Source organism: Megalops cyprinoides, chromosome 2 (assembly GCF_013368585.1).
Source record: "Megalops cyprinoides isolate fMegCyp1 chromosome 2, fMegCyp1.pri, whole genome shotgun sequence".
Lineage (NCBI taxonomy): Eukaryota > Metazoa > Chordata > Actinopteri > Elopiformes > Megalopidae > Megalops > Megalops cyprinoides.
This window is the reverse complement of record NC_050584.1, coordinates 49,004,096-49,017,218: the sequence shown is the minus strand read 5'-3', so window position 1 is coordinate 49,017,218 and position 13,123 is coordinate 49,004,096. Positions and strand designations below refer to the sequence as shown.

The 13,123-nt window shown below is 37.9% G+C and overlaps 1 protein-coding gene across 13 annotated transcripts in view; it reads right to left on the bottom strand.

The window, feature by feature from the left end:
• adgrl2a (adhesion G protein-coupled receptor L2a) overlaps positions 1-10,807 on the bottom strand; it is a 113,538-nt gene extending 102,731 nt beyond the window's left edge. For all 13 annotated transcript variants that reach the window (XM_036522912.1, XM_036522898.1, XM_036522903.1 and 10 more), the window contains exon 1: positions 10,155-10,807. The gene's annotated coding sequence lies outside the window, so the exon portion shown is untranslated. The remainder of the gene's footprint in view (positions 1-10,154) is intronic.
• Positions 10,808-13,123: the final 2,316 nt, after the last annotated feature.

The window sequence follows — 13,123 nt, the reverse complement described above, 5'->3', positions numbered from 1 at the left end:
ACCATATAATCACTACACATCTTGGATGGTTATAAATTCCTAGCGAGATGTGTGCATTACATTACATCAATGCAGATATTGCCTTTGGAAACAAGGTGGAAAGGAAATTGCAATGTAAATGTGTAGGCGTACATTGTGTAGTCGGATCTGATCTGCAGGCTTTTGAGTTCACGTCACAGGCTCCCCCTACAGGTATGAAGTGAAGAATGGTGAAGTCTGGAGAGACCATCCTAAAGCTCTTCTTACCAACACAAAATAAAATAATTATGACAAAGCCTCCTCTGTTTTTGTTAAGATATTAATGAGCATAGCTCTAAAAAGTGCCCTCACCTCCCTCAGAGGCCAGCAGGTCAGTTGATGCTGTGACACTCCAATTAACACTTGTGTTGCAGGCTGCAGCAACATGCTGAAATGTTAGACCATACCGAAGCAAACACTGCACAAATCTTTTCCATCTGAAGAACAAAAACGCACCATTTTCTCAGCGTAAAGATCTCATATTCACTATAACATGTAAAAATCCCTCTGCGAAGGCCACAGTTTAGTTCATACTATCAATTAAAAAAAGATTTCATAGGACATTTTTTAGATGCCCAAGCAAAACAACACAAACGATAACCATGTGCGAAAAGAAAAAAAAATGGTAAAACATTTGTGAATACCAATGCTGGGGCCTGTGCTTGATGATTGGAAATTTCTTGCATATTTGTATTGGTGACATGCCTAATTTACTGGAAAAGAGGTGTCAGTTTTGCACGAGATACAAGTTTTCACATCTTTCCTTAATAGTGAGCACCCTGATGCTGGAGGGTTTGCCTCCATCACCCTTAACTGAACTTGGATTGCAGGGCAGGCGACAGGAAGATTTTTAAGCTAAACTAGGAAGGGAAAAAAGGCTAAAATCCAGCTAGATGTTATCAGGAACAACAAAGCAACTATTAAATGCTTTGAACACTTTTTTTCCCACTGTGGCTCCTTGGCTGCCTTCGGGCTGGCTGGACTTATTTCTGATGGTAATGGGTGTTAGAGTAGTATCCTGTCAGCTAGGTCCAGATTCAGTAGTAATCAGCTCGAGGTGCTGAATGATGGAAATGCTATAAGCAGCCAGCACAGCTCTGCAAGGACAAAAATGCTAAACCTATTGTCCTTTTTAGCACTTTTTTCATTTCCACAGGAAATACAATAGCTTTGCTTTTGAAACTGCACTGACATCTTTTACGTTTTTCAACAATGCAACAGGATTTTTACATTTACCAGCTCTCTTCATGGCCGATTTTGAGAAGAAAAATCTTTGACACCATGTTTAAATTTTAACTGTTTTTAAAAAAATCATCACAAGTGGCATTAGTGCTGTACTTTAATTTGTACAATACAAAACTGCAGGCTAAAAATGATGTATTGCATTACATTACACTTTGTTGTGCAAATTGTGTGGTTATATTTGTGAGGGGGCTGTGTTTTTATAGCTGGGCTTTAACTGAACAATTACAATAACGTAGTTGTTCTTTTTGGATCTGAACAAAAACTTCGTAGCTTGTTTCCCTTACCCCTACTTAATGTAACGGTACAAATGGCATCACTCAAGCTATTTGGTTAAGACAAAAATATTTTGTAAAATGCCTCCTCCAAATTTTACACTGTTTATTTAATTTATTTATTTATTTAAAAAAAACATGAGTTAAGGCATAGAAATGTGAAGTTATGGTGCATATTACCAGAACAGAGCATTCCTGAATAACATTATGTAAACCACCTGTCTGTAGACCTGAAACCACATTATGGTTTATGAAGTTTTATGATGACTTGGAGGCTATTTTTTAATCAAATGACTCAGGGTGCATTTGAGTCAAAATTGAGTCAGACAGGTTAATGCACATCAGCTACATGATTTGCACATGGCAAACCAAAAAGTTAACCAAAGGCAGACAAATTCCTTCTTGGAAAAAAAAATGATGAACCATTACTGTGATTCTCAAATGGACATGTTATGTGCTTTAATGTATAACATAACTTCAGTGTTGCACACATTAATGCACAAATACATGATAAACATACACACACACACACACACACACACACACACACACACATATATGTTTAACTAATGTCATGTAAACATAAAAAGTATAAACAAATAAAAAATTATAAACACCAAAATACAAAATGTAGCAGTACAGAGCCAAAGCTACAAGTGTAGGATTTCCTAAAAACAAAACATTAAAAAATTAAAATCTGTAAATACAGTGTGTAAGCACAGTTTTGTTAATGTGCATGTGTGAGTGTACTTAATGTCATTCAATACAAACATTGCAAACAACAATAAGGAAGTACATTAAGACGAATACAAGCAAAAATTCTAAAAATCCTCCTGCCTCATTCCAGAAGTATCTAAATAAGTCTATGCTCACATTAAGTATCAACACATCAACTGTCACAGCTCGGGTGAAATGTTGAAAAACACTGCTGACTGTCCAAAAACCAGGCAACAGAGGTGGCCAAAAACAGCATTTTATGAACAGAGTGACCTGACTGCCAAGTCACAAGCAGCTGTGCAAGGAATGCCGTGAAGCGAAGCGACCATCACAAGTATCCCTCAAGACCCCTCATATTAAACCGACACAACCTGAGCTTCCCACCTCACCCCATCCCCCCACCCTTTTAAAGTCTTGGTCTCAATCCCAGGGTGTGAGCATTCAAGATAATAATGCGCCCCTAACAGATTGTGAAAACCAATGACAAGACCAAAGGGGGCCCGTTTTACCAGGTCCTCGGTCCCCTTGTCAGTCTGTGATTAATGCTGCACTCTGTAGAGGGAGACATTATATCAAGGCTCAAATGGAACTAAATTTCACCCCAAGGGCAGAAATCTGATTTAAACATCTCTATTTGGACTGACATTTGTCCTCTGTTTTGGTATACGTTCTCCACAAATTCCTTCAAGTTGACTGTGTGACCCAAGCGCAGCCCACTGCTTCTGACTTGTCAGGATCGGGAGAGCGATATTGCGCTGGGCTCTGCAGAGAACCTCTTGCTGAGGCACCAGCAGGTGCAGCAGTGCCAGTTGCTGTGTTGTTACTGGCCCTCACAGTAGTTGAGATGAAAATCACAGATGTAGCCATTCAGCGCAATGGTTTATAGGCTTCCATGAACAAAGCATCTTTGTCCAGAGCAGCTTTCCCTCAGGCCATTTCCGTATGAATATTTGTAGTATGACACGGTGCACCAAAAAGACAGTCTGATCACACATGCTCAGATACTTTAAAATATTAAACTGTGACCTTAAGTGTTAAGCCAAGTAACTCTGTAAACACGTAAGAGAGACATTAGATGAGAGTAATAAGTAAATAAAAATCACAATGGCTGAATTAAGAAATCTTAGCAATAATTTCCCCATCTCTTATTAGTATTTACTTTTACACAAAGGAGCTCTTTATTCAGCAATGTTTGTAATTGCACAAATCAACACAAATCCACAAGGTCTGTGGGAATTCGCTTTGCATTTCACTATAAATAGTGATTGCATTTGTTTATCAAACTACTTTTGTTGGTAATTATGTGTAATTTTATATGCAAAGCTAGCTGCGTGCCTCCAAAGAAATCAATGTTGTGTCGCTGTGGGCTGTATTTCACCTGCAGGTGGGAGTCATTGTGTGGACATCTAATCATGCGTAGCCCTCAGCCTTATAGTACCTTGAAAATAATTATTTAGTAACTGCCAAAGGTGTCCCTGCTATCCTGCTATAAACCATTATGCAAATACAAACTTATTGTGTGCCCTAGACAGCGATATAATGATTTCAAAGTCTTGGTCCACTGTTCAGAGCACTCTATAGTACAGTTCTGATGTGAAACAGGATGAGAATGCCGTTATAGAAAATCCTTTGCCAAAAAGCCAACAAATATGACGGGAACATCATGATTATACTGTTATATTAAAGAAATAATTTGTAAACCTGAACAAACTTGTTTATATACTGCATTTTCCTTCATCCAGAAACAGTTCATTTCTACATTTCAAGAATACACCTTAACCTTCTGATTTCGCCTTAAGGGAAACAAAAACAAGTCACTACATAAAGACCACACACAAAGTTTAAGCAGGAGTAGCTAATAATAAAAAAGAATTCAGTGCAGCACATTACTAGGAGAAAGCATTCCTGACTGTCATATTATACCAATCACCTGTCAGCAGACTTGAAAGCCTTTTATGGCTTATGAAGTGTTAGAGTGATTTATAAGTTATATAAATATATAAATGATAAATGAGGTACAATCTCTTACCTTTCTTGGATAAAAATGGATTGTATCAGTTTGTGTCAAACTGATACCAGTATACACTTTTGCTGTGAAATACTGCACCTATCAAATGCCAGATAAACTGCTACATGCATACATCTCAAATACAAAGGTATTATGGAAATTTGGCTATCATGTATCCCATATTGTGACTTGACAAAAAGGTGTGGCAATAGAAAAATAAACTGCAACTATGGTATGCATAATTATTTTAAATTATTATTCACTTGCCCTGGGCCATGACTGTTTTTTTTGGCAAAAGAGAGTGACCTTGTTTCAAGGAGCAATTGCACACTAAGTTCTCTTCATACCATGGCAAAATTTCAGGCCTGTCTCATTGAAAACGGACCTTTTAAGCGGTGACGCGCCACACTCACTCATAATCCAGTGGAGAATGGATGTTTCCCTGGCAGATCCTCATTCTCAAGCAAGGCTCCTCTCTGTGCTGCCACGGCTGGTGCGCAGTCACTGGCGTTTATTTTAAGCCTTGCCACCGTGGCTGACTTCTACGGCAGTGAAATAGAATATTTTCCCAAACACTGATTCCACCATGCGCTGATAAGGTGCGACTCATTCACATGTTTGTGTGCGTGTGCGAGTGTGTGTGTGCATGCATGTGTTTATGTGGCTGGTTTCTTAGTTCACATACTCATATTTCCCTTCTCTCTCATCCCACATTAATAAAGAACAATATACTGATATTACTTTATAATGAAAAATTATGCATTATTCCTATCCATCAAAACATTTATTGTTAGTTTCAGTGACAATAAGTCTGGATTTACAATAAACATATACAATAAATGATTACATTTTAAATTAAATACTCATAAAAAAAATGTACAAGAGAAAATAATGGCGCAGCAAAATAACAAAATGTTTTAATTTAAATTGTCAAAATGGTAAATATTAGAAACACCTCATTATTAAACACAGAAAATCTGATGAGAGTAAAAATCAACGTTATAATAATAATAAAAATTTCAATCTTATAAAAAAAAGAATTGCCGTCTTTCTTTTCCACAAGTCTCGGGCAGTTACCACTCTCGTTAGTGACAGGCCACTGGTGTGAATATGTTTTGAGGGAAACCTGAACATTTCATAGGTGATTGCAAATCTTGAGATATATGTTAATATGATTGCAGACAATTCATCACATGGGATTAATGTCTCCGGTGATATGTGTTTAAAAATTAAACTGCAGACACCACACACATACCTACGGCCTTTTATTTTTTTGTTTTCCAGTGTAAAGAAACAGTAAAATAAATGTAGTCCCATGCTATTTACAGAGTCACCTTGAAATATTCATTCTTGTCGCCAGCTGTATTGTGTGTTGTGCACTTTTGACAGTAAACAGATTTATACTGTACACTAGCTTCTGCCTTTTTCCACACTGGAGGTGGTTATTTGCTAATCCAAATGCCAAGCCAAGAGTGATTACAAATAAGCATAATAAAGGAGTAAAGAAAGGTCAAGAAATACAAGTAATTTGTAAAATACTCTCACTTTGTCTTCTGCAAAATGAAGAAATGGCCCTTCTGAGTCCCTATCTCTAGTCTTTAATGTCCCAGTGGGAAATTAATACACAGAAAGTTTGATCTGCCATTTGAAGAGGCATGGATTCCCCCTACTGCTACAGAAGCCTTTGGCAAGTGGAAACAAATGTTTCACAAAATGGCTCTGAGGAAAAACCCAGACTCCCAGTGTTTCACTGATTAACAACTGTAAAACTCTTATTGTAAAAACAGCATTTTGGTCTACCAAAGACGTGTACCGTGGATGAATTATTCCAAATTTACCATAGACCTTTTTTAACAAGCTTGTTTATTCTCTAAGACGACAAGCAGTTATCTGCACAGCATGGCACCGAAATATTGTGGAGGAAAAAAGGAAGCCAATGAAAATTAGCCGATTTGAACACACTTGTCTACCATCACTCCTGTTGTTGGGAAAATAAGCCATTTATTTGATTTCATCATCTCTCTCCACATCAGAACTGTCTGCCGCTTTGGCTGATTTTAAAAGAGAGACAACTGAAAAATCAACCTGTCCTAATTATGTATGTCAGGAGAAGCGCTCATCGGGTTTAATTTTCCACTCACCTGAATATATACCTTCTAGCAGTGCGTCAACATTGTGTGTGACCAAATTCACAAGAATTTCAGGACAAGCAACAGAAAAGCTCAGAGAGCACAGCGGCTAACGTAGTTTCTCACCAGCACTCTGACTTCGGAGATGATCAGTTAATTGAAGCTTTGGTGCAATAATGGTAATTATGATGCATGTTCTTATGACACCACAACCACTCTCTACAGTCCCAACAAATTTACTAGAAGCTCTAAAATTCTCAATTTCCAATTATTTGAAAATCCTAAAAGAGAGAAGATACACCTAAATCTATAAAAACAAACTTATAAGGAACCACCTACTATTTTGTCCTTGCCATATTCCTCCAGTTCGTCACTGTACTTTTACAGGCTTTTAAAGAATATGACTTGCATATAAATGTGCATGAGATGAGGAAAAAAATCTTGACGTATTTGTAGTTTTGTGAACAAAACACATGAATAACTAAATGAAAATGTGTCTTGGATATTGTATTCAAATATCTGTTAGACTAACAAAGTTAAATCTGGTGACCATCTGCCATCCATAAGAGAGCCAAACTAATCATATAGGCTATATCTGTGTTTTCTCCAAAATCCATGCTGTGCTGCATTGAGCTATTGATCTGTGAGTGGAAATGAACAGAGAAGCGAAGCAATCCCTTGTTCTGACAGATAAACAACAGCTGCAGTTCACAGAAAATAAACATGTTATCTCTCTCGCCACATAACAGCTTAAGACTAGGAAAAAGTAATATGTTTCTTTGAGTCTAATAACAGCTAATAGCAGCGGCAGAAAAAGACAAGTCCACTCAAAAAATAAATCTCAAAGATAAAAGCCCTCAATCCCTCATAAAGGGGAAAATGTAGGCCTGTGTTAAATTCAAATATCGTCACCAGCACAACTGCTGCATGGAGAACATAGCTTTCATTATCACAATGGTTTGCAAAAACCAAAGTTGATGTCATTTGGTGGCTTTATTTTTGTACCAAAAAAGACACCAGCCATAATCTTGCAATAGAGGAGTTTTATGAGATCATTTGTGATGCAGATCTAAAGTAAGCTTCTACAGCACTTAACAATGAGCCAAGAGCACATGAAAGGGTTTTTTTTTCCACCTGCACGGAGGTTACGAGTACAAACATTTTGACTTACGGACTTCTTTAAACTGTGATATAAAACATGTAGTTCAGGTACCATATTGTGAAACGTGCAGCAACTTGGTAAGATATTAGTTCTATTTTTTTCCAAAATGAACACTACTCTCAAAATCAATTCTAAGTACAGCACAAAGCAAGCAGTCAACTTGGTACATTGCTCAAGTTTCTCAGTATAATTATTCCACACATTGTCACACCATGACACATTTTTTTGAAAGCATACAGTTGTATTTATATAAAGATGTGTTTTATGAAAATATGCCAAAATGTGGAAAGGGAGAAACTGTTCCTTGAAAAAAAAATGGAAGAAATTGCTTTGGAATGAGGCGGCTGAATAACTTTGCATCTAAAAAGTAGTTCTGCTGGCAAGCAAAGGACAACATGTTGTGTGTGTTTTCACACAGAAACACAAAAAAGTGTGGAGACAGGCTCCAAGTCCACCTCCCCATTTTACTCCTTCACATTCTCCCTGCCCTTTTGGCCTGAGCCAAAACAAATGGGGGACAGGGCTGAAGTTCCCTCCATTGAGCTGGAGCTGTGACTACTTTGATATGCTAATCCATGCCTTCAAACAGTAAGAATTTGCACTTGCATTAATTCAAACAATTTGTGCAGAATGATGTGAAATGGCATCTCTTTTAAGAGAAGCAGAACAAAAGGAGTGTATCACAGTGTGGCCAAGGAAATCAAACAACGGCACATTTGTTCTGCTGAATTCCTCCTTTCAGTCACAACTGGCCACATTAAAACAAAATACTGCTGTTACTTGGCACAAATTTTAAATAAATCTACAATGATTCTGAGTGCAATATACACCCATCTAATGTGAAATCATTTCACAATCAATTTTTAAGTTAATAAAAATGTACATTTCACAAGGCACAATTTATTAATATCAAAGACATTTAATTGTTTAAGCTGGAAATGAAAGCTGTTGCTCTTTTATTCCAAGTTACACATGCATCAATGAATGGAGTAGCAACCACTCAGAAACTTTACTAGTTGTCTCCAGTCTATGCTTCCATCCTTACAGATTACAAATTCTATTCTATATGCCAAATTGAGGTATTCTGTGGGTTTGTTTATTCGTATAAATGGAAATATGTCTACGCTGAAACATCACTGGGGTTAAATATATTGACTAATCAATCAATAACGAAATTGATCTCAAATCCGATTTCTATATCTTTACCGAGATGCATTTCCCTTTAAAAGGTCATTGGATTATGAAAGAATCAATGGTCGCACATAAGAGCAAATGCTAATGATCAAGCCTCATTCAGAATAAATCCAATCAGGAATTTCCTATGGCCGTTTATAGTGAGCAGCGCATTTCACGAAAGTCCCAGGTATCGTGGTGTGCTGCCGCACTAGTAGCAGAGAAAGACATTGACTGAAGCTAAATTTATCCTTTCAAATGATCGATCAATTGAGCCACCGACAAGCCCCTCTGCACCACAAACCTGCTTCTCAACAGCCGTGGGGACGCTAATCTCACCGAGTCAATGGCACAGTCCCGCTACGCCTCTGTGCCTTTTCCTCAGTCGTTAACACATGGTTGACATGCAGGCTTGGATAATTGTAAATAATGCATATCTAGTAAAAGGATCTAATTTTACTGCTACCGCATGCTATAGTGTATCATAGGAGACAAACCCGCAGTGACCCTGATTTTTTTTTTTTTTTTTTTTTGTTACTGTTTTCCCCTCTTCTATGTACATTGTAGAGAGAATTGAAGAAATCAAGATAAATCCTTTCGGTCAGCATATAACAATAGCTTTGTTTTTCTTCCTTGTACGTTTGGCTGTATTTCCAACAAAATGATTCGTTGCTTATACCCTGAAACCTGTTTTACGCAGAAAATTTATTCTAGGCCCTCACGTCGCAATGGATGAAGTAGATATGCTTCATTGCTCTTTAAAAACGCATCCACACTTGCAAACCGAGAAATCCACCGTTCGCAGGTTCTAGCTAACAGACAGTCCCATTCTCCAACAAAGTCATTATAATATTCCGAAAATGAACAGTTATTTTCCCCCAAACTATTCAACACATATATTTAAATGTATGCATTCCAATTAAATTGTGCTTTACTTGTTTTGGTTCATGTGAAAGTTAACCCCCGCCAACACACACTAATAGTTTCCATTCATTCCAGTTCTGAAAGAGACGGCAACCCACATCTGGTAGTGTTTGATTAACCATTTTTCAATTAAACATGGCACCCTTTCGATCAATTAAATTACTCCAAACAGTCCAGTTCTGTTCGTTTAATGTGTAATTCATGCTGAAATCTGCTTATTGGTGCTTTATATGTTTTCTCTTTTTTTCAAGTTGATAAGTCTCCGGGAAACAAAAATATACAACTTTTAGGAATAATTAATGGCTTTCACCGAAAAAAATGTAGGTGGCTAGGTGAAAAACGCGTATAAATTAGCCGGACCATTTCCTGTACTAGTGTGCAGAGTTACCAGACTTTACCGTCAACTTCAGATACTAAAAACGAACTTGTTAGGACAAGGCACAGACAGAAAACTGAGTTAAACACACATGGCGGGGAAGAATGAACGTTGCTGTTTGGATCCTTACCTTTCTTGAGAAAACGGTCACGGGAAATATTTTGACGGCGATGGAAAAATCAATCATACAATGGAAGTAAAGCAGAAAGCAGGCAGGCTTGTAATGAGAACTCCTCTGCAGCTCAGCGCACAGCAGGCAGCATAAAGAGAAGCTCTGCAGTTCTGATGCATGCTCCACTTATCTGGGACAGATAGTGCTTTATCAGACAGCAGGTCTTTCTTTGAGTCCACACATTCCCGTAGACCGGACAAACTGCTCCATGGCGAGCTGCTACTCAGTCCAAACTCATCAACAGTCCTGTTTACAGATGAGTTTTCTCCCCTCTTCCGCTTAAGTCAAAACACACTGAAAAGGCAGAGCACACGGCAACGTGAGGGGAGAGAGAAGAAAAAAAAGGCAAAATCAGAGAGCTGTGTTCAGCTCTAGTCTGAAATGGCAGGAAAATGGGATGGGGAGGGGGGATGGAGGAAAGACCTCTTCACCGCTGATGTCAATCCACTCTGGCTATCCCCGAATGACAGTGTGGCCTTCAGACTGTCTGCTAAGTTTCAAGCTGCTTGCTTTTGGAGAAGATCCTGCTCACAGCATTCGGAGAATGGCTCGAAACGGAGGAACAGGCTCCCAGTAAACAGAGCCAGTGCAGTGAGTCGTGTGCAGGCTGCCTTCTGCATGAGCTGCCTTTGAATGGGCTACTGTCAAAACCTGACATGGATTCCTCCGTCACACACAGAGACTATGAGCTTTCCTTTCTCCAGCTCCAAAGCAACTAATCATATAAACATATTATCATGTACAGCAAGCCTAAAGCTCTGCTTTTTAGCCCCGCTGCTGGAAAAAAGAAGATTATAGACAACTGAGCAAAAGTGAAGTAGATTATCTATAAATATATGCCACTGTTGGCCATTTTCCACTCCATTTGAACTTATGCATGCCCTTCTTTTGGGTTTCAGCTGCTCAACCCCTCTCACAGTAGGCAGTCCAGCCTAGTCAACCAATGACTGGAGACCCATTCTTACAGTAGTACTAGAGAGAACTGAAGAGAGGGGAAAAGTGTAGACACCTAATTCTCCAGCTGGCCTCAATAAATTCAGAAAAGCCTTTGCAGCAATGCTGAGAGTAAAACCAAGTTACCATTGAGGAGCTGGACCTTAGATTGGCTACTGAATCTGTGTTCTCAGTTTAGCTATAACTTTTTTTTCTCTTTACATTTGCATTCAAGTACACCATATGTTGCAGACTAAGGAGGCTCTCATTTGAAACAAAAGACATTTTTTCTTAAAATTGAGATGAATGGAAATAATGTATGTAGACTTTTTTTCAGATTTTATCAGAATTTAATTAGAAAATAATTTGGTCTTTTTTTAATGCTTAACCTTGACCATTGTTCTTTCTCCTCGGACTATAACAGACAATAGATGTGATCACCCGAAGAGATACTCGTGTGCTCTGATGACCAGACAATTTTGCCAAAGAGAAATGGGGAAAAAACAATTTCCCCTTTTCTTCACCAGTGGAGTTACAAAATATCATCAACATAAAGATTAACAGGCTGATCAAAACTTCTCATCTTTATATCCTCAAACAATGCCAGGTTGGTAGGCTGGCGTACACCTGGCTTTAATAAAAAGCGACATGCAACTGTGGAGGGGAAATGTGAATTTGAGACAAATTCACCAGGTGAAGGTGAGCGGAGGAGTGGGGCATGCTTGTGTTTTCATAAGCATAATTTTACATAATAATAGAGCCATTTTTTCAACACAATAAGAGAAAACAGATGTAATAAAGGTCATTCAATGGCAGATATTCATATTTGGAGAAATAATGTTTATGCATAAGTACTACTGAAAGTAAAAACACGTGTGGTCTCATCAAATCAACCTTTAAGGGCCAAAATTTTGTATGTTTAATTCATACACATCATTTCTTTCTTTCATATATCTATGGGAAACACCTAAAAATAATTTTCTGTGTGAATATTTCATGATATTTGACAAAAATACAGTGCATATGGTTCTTCTTGATTACTTGAAAGCACTATAGAGGTAAGTTTAATAGATTTTAGGGATAAATGAGAAATACAATTGGCCTAAGAAAAGAAATCACAACTACAAGTCAAAAACATGCATCTCTCTCTGTGTCTGTGTGACTTTATCTCCCTCACTCTCTCTCTAAAAAATGTTAAAACTATTATATCTAACATCATTAACTAACCTATAACTAAGCTAAGCCTTATGACCATGTTGTGGTTTACAGCAAGGCTGAAGTCAACATTACTGTATATGAAACGAAAAAGCAGCTCAGGTTTGAAGTATTGAGCACTGCACAATCCAGCCTGATACTAGTATTTCAGGTGGTTTGTAGCTTTAGCTTTTCACAATAACTTCCCTGGTGGCAGGATATGACAAGTAGAAGATGTAGATAGGGAATACAGCTAGTCATTGCAACAGATGAATCATGTAGGCAAATGTGTTTGTGGGTGGCAGAGCGAAGCAGTGTTTAAGGTTCTCAGCTTGTACCCATAAGGTTGGAAAGGGGTCCCTGAGGGTGACTGTTGTATAAATAGATCGTATGCAAAAAATGAAGTGATATAAGTTGCCCTAGATAAAGTCATCATTAGTAAGAAACACAGTTCCTTTGACACTCAACACTGTTATCTATAGTGTTCAATAGGTCCCACCTCACTACCAGTGCCTGTTTAACAACAAGTCTAAGGTAAGGTAAGTTTTTGAAATGCCAGCCTTCCGTTTTAGTATTCATACATGACATATTCTAAAAAATGAAATTAATTGTTTAATTAATCTTTAATTAAATGAATTAAATTTGCAGCATGTGTTGTACACATGCATCGGTTCTTTAGCTTCTGTGTAGCTAGAATTTGTTGATGCAGAACAGGGGCCTCATTTTGTGTATAGGCAAAATTTCACCATAAGGCGTGCGTATGCAGAAATTCATGTCAACATCCTAATTTATAAATTTTG